We start from the raw sequence: 6,126 nt of genomic DNA, 5'->3' as shown, positions 1-6,126 counted from the left end.
CCCTCTGCCCGGAATGCCATCTGGGATCCTCTGGGCCTCTCAGCTTCATTCTCCTCCTTTAAATCCCTCATCAGGACTCGCTTTTTGAGTCAGCTTTTCCACACTGATCTCAAACGTGGTGTCGTGCACGCCTGCCTGCTGGCCAGAGTTCGCTCCCTTAAAATTATAAGCTTACATAGATATGCAGAGGGCTGAGTTCCATTGACTTCCAGTGGGACGACACCTCTTCCCACCTGCTGAGGATTTGCCTTACCATACCTACAAATCCTATACACCAACCACAGATATATATTTTAAAAGACATTACTAGGATGAAAATGTAACAGGTGCTCCATTCCCATGATGAAGAGCTGAATGTAAATCACTACACAGATACCAAATCCTGTCTCATGATCTTTTACCATCATAGCCTTTGTCCTTCTCACCCGCCTCGCCCCGCACACCCCTTCTGTTTGTCCTCCCTTGCTGTGTTAAGTCTACCCAGATTGTAAGCTTCTCAGGGTAAAAATATCTCTTTTCTCCATCTGTGAAGCACTGGACACTTGTGATGCTTTAGAAATAATACCAGGTTTTAGGTACAGGTAAACTGAGGCACAGAGCGGCTAAATAACGTGTTCATAGGCACTCAGCAAGTCAATGGCAAGGGCAGGAATGGAACTCAGGAGTCCGGTCAGTCCCTCTGATCGAACAAGTATGTGCCCATGGTGTTATCACTGCATGCGTGAAAACAAGACTCACTGGTACACTATTCTTTTCTCTGGTATTTTGCTCCAGCCCCCACCAGGAGGGAAGCCAGAGAACTCTTCCTGTGGATAGGGAAGGAACTTTAGGAAGAGACCCATGACTGAGGCCAATTCTCTTCTCTGCAACCATGAGATCTGAGCAGGCACCAAGAGCAGCAACAAAGACCATACCTGGTGGCAGGAGGGCTTTAATACCCTGAACTCCAGCTCCTTCTTGCCAGCTGAGAAAAGGAAAAATATTAAATTACCAGGATAGCGACTGGATGTTGGGCTCCAGTCAAGACCCAACCCCTCCGTCAAGACTTATCACATGACTTCCTGGTCCTCAAGTCCTCACCTGCTCCAGTCTAATGCAGCTAATCCCCACAGTAAGCGACAAAAGTATACATTACATGAAGTAGCAAATACACTTATGCTAAGACCACACTGGTTCTCCCCATCCCTGGCAAAGCCCAGCCCTGAGAATTTACTCCTTATCTTTGTTTAGTATCTATACAGAGGAAATCCAGCACCACATCACAGAACAACCCTGGGTCTCATCCATGCTCTTTTCCCAACAATGTAATTCACCTGTTGTCTCTTCTCGCTCAGTCATGGGGCTGCAGGACACCATTCCTAAGCTACTGCGCCTTGAAGCCTCTTTAAGGGCATCTTTATACCCCCCATTTCTGATCCTCCCTGGGAGCCTCAAAGCAGCTCTAGAGAAGTCCCTGCCATTGATCTAGTGAGCCATAGGCTTATGCTGTGGGAGAGGCAACTGATGGACAGAAATGCAGTGACGGGACCCCATAACGCTGCTGGGGATTCGCTTCTGGGCAAGATTCCCTGGAGATGGCTTTAGGATGATGTCATAAGAAGTGGTTACGATGACATCATCACATTCCTCCACCTCCTTAGTCTCATCCAGCAGGGTCTCTTCCAGGCACCATGCAGGCAAAAGATATTGGCAAGTAATAGCAGATATGAGAGAGAGAGAGAGCGCAAATCCTAAGTAACTAGGGGTCAAGGAGCAGTCAAAGCAAGAGGAGGGAGGCATGGTAGCCACCAGGATTTCGATACTCATTATATGGAATGTGTTCTCACAGCTCCCATTGTCATTTGCCAATATGGGGGTGGAGGAGGGGGGTACAATGGTATCTGTAGAAATATAGACTATAGAATATAGAAATGTAGAGGCATCACTGTCTAGGAATGACACACGGGACCGTAAACGCCTGAATTCTAACCTCTTGGGCAAGACGCTGCACCTCTCTGCAACTCAATTGCTCTGTGTGTAAAAGGGGAATAATGGGCCATGAAAAGCGAGTTCTCACACAGCTGGACAGCATTTCTCTGTTTGTAGTGCAACAACTTTGAAATGCCAAATCTGATCGATTCCAAAACGTCAGGGAATGTGGTAGGCATCAGTGGGGACAAGCCTATTGATCTGAGTGCAAATCAGAGTCCTTGAAAAGCCTGATTCACAGGCAAATCAGGGCCCCCAGACAGCTTGGTTCTGCAGGCAGAGGAATCTCTGTTGCCCCCTGCTGCTGCCTATATATTCAGAGGCAGCAGTTTAACTTGTGGCATGGGGAGATTATCTGTTGCCTGAACTCTGTAACAGAAATAGGGGAGCCTTACAAGGAGGATTTGTAGCCTTTTTAGACCCATTTTGCATTTGCTTTGCACTAGTGCAAATTACTGCATTAGGAGCAGGGCTGCAGAGGATCAGCCTCCCTGTCTGTAACAAAGCCAGCTTCTCATGCATGCTTTCACCAGCCCCTTCACTGCACTCTGTCAAAATAGGAGATAGCAGCCTCCCTTGCTCTAATCAGAATACTCTTTGGCCCTCTCCTGACTTGGCTTCCCCCCCAGGTCAGAGCCCAGTGTGTGTCCTCCAAGGGGCTAATTGAGGGTGATGAGTTCCCAGCCCACAGCTCCGGCTCTGAAGAAAAGCAGGGTACGGACACAGTACAGAGAAAAACACACGGTGAAGTTGGATAAACAAGAACAGACCTAACATGGGCTCCGATCCAGTTCCCACTGAAGTCAGGGGTGGGAGAAGCTACAAGTGACTTCAATAGGCCCAGGCATGGGCTGTAGAAACACCCTTAAGACTGCCCCCAACCTGTGTCACGGAATATAGCTTAAGAAACCTGAACACCTTAGATAAGAGCGACTCCTCTTTGGGGCTCCCAGCTGCAAGCTTTTGTATGGGGTCGTGAGCCTCACGTCCCAGGCTGCGTTGCAAACCCCCTGGACGGCTCTCTGCATTCATCCAAGCTCTCTCCCAGTCCCAAGGAAGAGAGTTCTTTGCCCAGCAACCCAGCTGGGCTCCTGAGGTGACTGGTTACATGTTACATCACCTCTCCCAGAGGTGCTCACTCTGACCTGTGCTTTACCATCTTCTACCTCCCCTGGAAATAGCTCTTTCTAAAGGGGTTCTCTTAACTGCACTCTTCCTCCCACCAGGGGTGGGCAGTTTCCCTTTCTCCCCCTCCCTGCCTGGCTTCTAGGGTCTTAACAGCCCTACCATAACATCTTTGAGACCTGGCTTTTGTTTGACATAATTATTCTCAAACCAAGCTTGTCTGGGCTTGTCTCCATACATTACCCTTGGAGACAGCCTGCTGCTGCAGGATACCAGAGAAGCATAACCATAAATCAGCAAGTATTTGTAAGCAGGAGGACAGGTCTGTCAGCATAATGAAAGCAGTACCCTAGAGCAATGATCCACCCCAGTAATTCTCACAGGGAAAAGAGCCCCACCAGCTGATGGTGGAAAGATATGGGGTTAAATATAAGCTGTCCATGTGCACCTGAATAAATCAGCTGCAGCCGAGCCTGCTTAGAATCAAATCCTTTAAGGCGCTGGGGGCTCCCTTCAGAAACAAAGCAACAGGTGTCTGCTAATCAGAGTGGAGGTGAGGGCGTGCTGGGAACATGAGCTGTACACTGGTGCAGAATATCCTTGTTTGCTGTTTATAGACTGTTAAATTGTATGAAGGGCTTGCGATGAGAGATTTTGCTGCTTTATGTAACACTGGGTATAATAGAAAAGGAAAATCTGGTAAGTAAACCTGAAACCCCAGGGAGGGTTTGGTTCTTGTTTAACATGGGCCAGACTTGTCAGTACTCAGCTCCCGCAACTGGGACTAGCTTTGCAACAGCTCTTGGCTTCTGGTGGTGGGCCCCATCCCTTCTGAGTGCACCCTGCCAGGTCTTGGGCCCTGAGTTTTCACCTTTCTGGGGCAGAATCTTGTGATTCTCACTCTCCGACTGGGCCCAGCCCCCTGTGTAGCAACCGTGACTGCTCAGCAGGTCCGAATGGGTTTGGTTACCTGTGGTTCTTCCCTTTGGGAGCTGTGACCCAAAAGAGCCTTCTTAATACAACATAGGGTTTACTCTTAACAGTGGCAGCACAGCATAACATGAGAAAGGGGCTTTTTAAAACAATAGACGTCTGTATGCATCTCTTACCTAAAGGTTTAGGTAGGTTTATTTTACCCCTGGCCTTTAAAGGCTCGGGGGCAGCCTGCTCCCCAGTGGTCTGACTCAGTTTCCCCATTAATTGCCTGACCTCCTCAAGAGAGTGTCTGTATCTTTAAACCCTTGAGAGGCTTTTCATCCTCTTCCCCCTGCCTCACAGAGGTTGAACTCTCCTGTGCAAAGTTTGTCTGGCAGGCCCTGCAGGGGACCAAGCTATGGCACCAGTGTGAATCTCTTCATTATTTGCCAAGAGCTGTGAATATCAGGCACCATCCCACCTCCTGGAAAATCTGACAGGGAATTAATACAATGCATACAGTAAACAACAAGCACCCAGATCAGATGCAGGATTCATCCCGTATCGCCAGCTCCAAATCTATCACTTTCTCAATAGCCAGTAAAAAGGGGTACTTGTGCCACTAAGTACTCCTTTTCTGTTTACGGATACAGACTAACATGGCTGCTACTCTGAAACCCGTCAATAGCCAGTGTGCATGTATATTTTTCCCGAGTGATCTTGTACCTGCCTAGTAAGTAGCTTATGGGCCAAGTGCTCTTGTATTTTGAGCAGACAGCAGAGGAAAGTGAATGCCAATGTCCGAAACCATGGTGGAAATGCTTGAATGTCTTGCTATCTAAGTATTTCTAATATGCTTATCATCATAGCATTTAGGCTGCAATGTGCAAATAAGGCCAGACCAAGCAAAACTAAATATGCAGCAAGCAGAGGGTGCTGGTATGCAAAGGGGATTGTTGCAAAAATCCAGTCGCAAGTCGATGGTCCATTCACTTCTGATCCCTACGCTATGTGCTTCTCTGATCCCGTTTGCACTGTGCATTAACGGCTGTAGGAGGGCTGTTACACAAGTTAACAAGTGATGTGCTGGGTTCCTTAGAGACATAAAGACTGCATTATTTTACGCTCTGGGCTTCTTCTGTTGAGGGTGTAGTGCTCTGCCTCTTCCCTGACATCATGTCTGCCCCTTTAGCCTTGAAGCCATCCTGCTGTGGACTCGGACACTGTGAGCCAAATCCTGCTTGCGTCGACATCAACGTAAACTGGGAGTTAATGCCACTGGAGTCAGTGGAGTAACGCTGGTGTAAAGGTGATGGAACTGAGAGGAGAATCCAGCCCAGGGGATCTAAACTCTGATTTGTTCTATGTTGTACAAGCTGCTTCTCAGGAATACTTCTGGGGGGTTTTAGCCAATTGCGCATTTTTCTGCAAAAGGTTATGTTAGGGCTTCATGACTTTTCAAAATTAATTGCCACTCGTTCAGCACGATGCCCAGCTAAAGTTCAGTAGGTTCATTAGCGAGTTTCCCTAAAGGGCTTGGTATGCTTCCGAGACAGATGTGCTGATGGGTAGATAGTCAATTTTCCCAATTATTCCCTTACCTGCTGTTCATCAACACCTCCTCTGACACCATCTTCATTACTCCTGTGCTTTATTTTTTCTTGTTCAGGAACAACTTTGTCAAAGCCTCTTGCAGCATTTGGCCTCAGAATGGCGGAGGACCAATCCATGCCCTGCTAAGTAAAAGAGCACGGGAGATTGACTGTGAAGCAGAAATGTCTGGAAATGTTCACTTCAGGAGTTCCTGACGGATTGCTCCAGCAAGGAGCAGAATCCCGACTGGAAGCAGGGATGATCCCAGACCCGTGATCTAACCTGCAGTCAACACTGTTGCTCATGGGTCATTATTACTTTGGAGGGACAGAGTGGCCCTCCAACCCCACAAGTATCCCAAGATCTGCAGGAAAATCCTATTGCTCTCGGGCAACAAGTGTGGGGCTGGAGAGGGTGACCGGACAGCAAGTGTGAAAAATCGGGACGGGGGGGTAATAGGAGCCTATATAAGAAAAAGACCCCAAAATCGGGACTGTCCCTATAAAATCGGGACATCTGGTCACC

Source organism: Eretmochelys imbricata, chromosome 14 (genome assembly GCF_965152235.1).
Source record: "Eretmochelys imbricata isolate rEreImb1 chromosome 14, rEreImb1.hap1, whole genome shotgun sequence".
Classification (NCBI taxonomy): domain Eukaryota; kingdom Metazoa; phylum Chordata; order Testudines; family Cheloniidae; genus Eretmochelys; species Eretmochelys imbricata.
The sequence above is the reverse complement of the archived record's forward strand: the minus strand, read 5'-3'. Positions refer to the sequence as shown.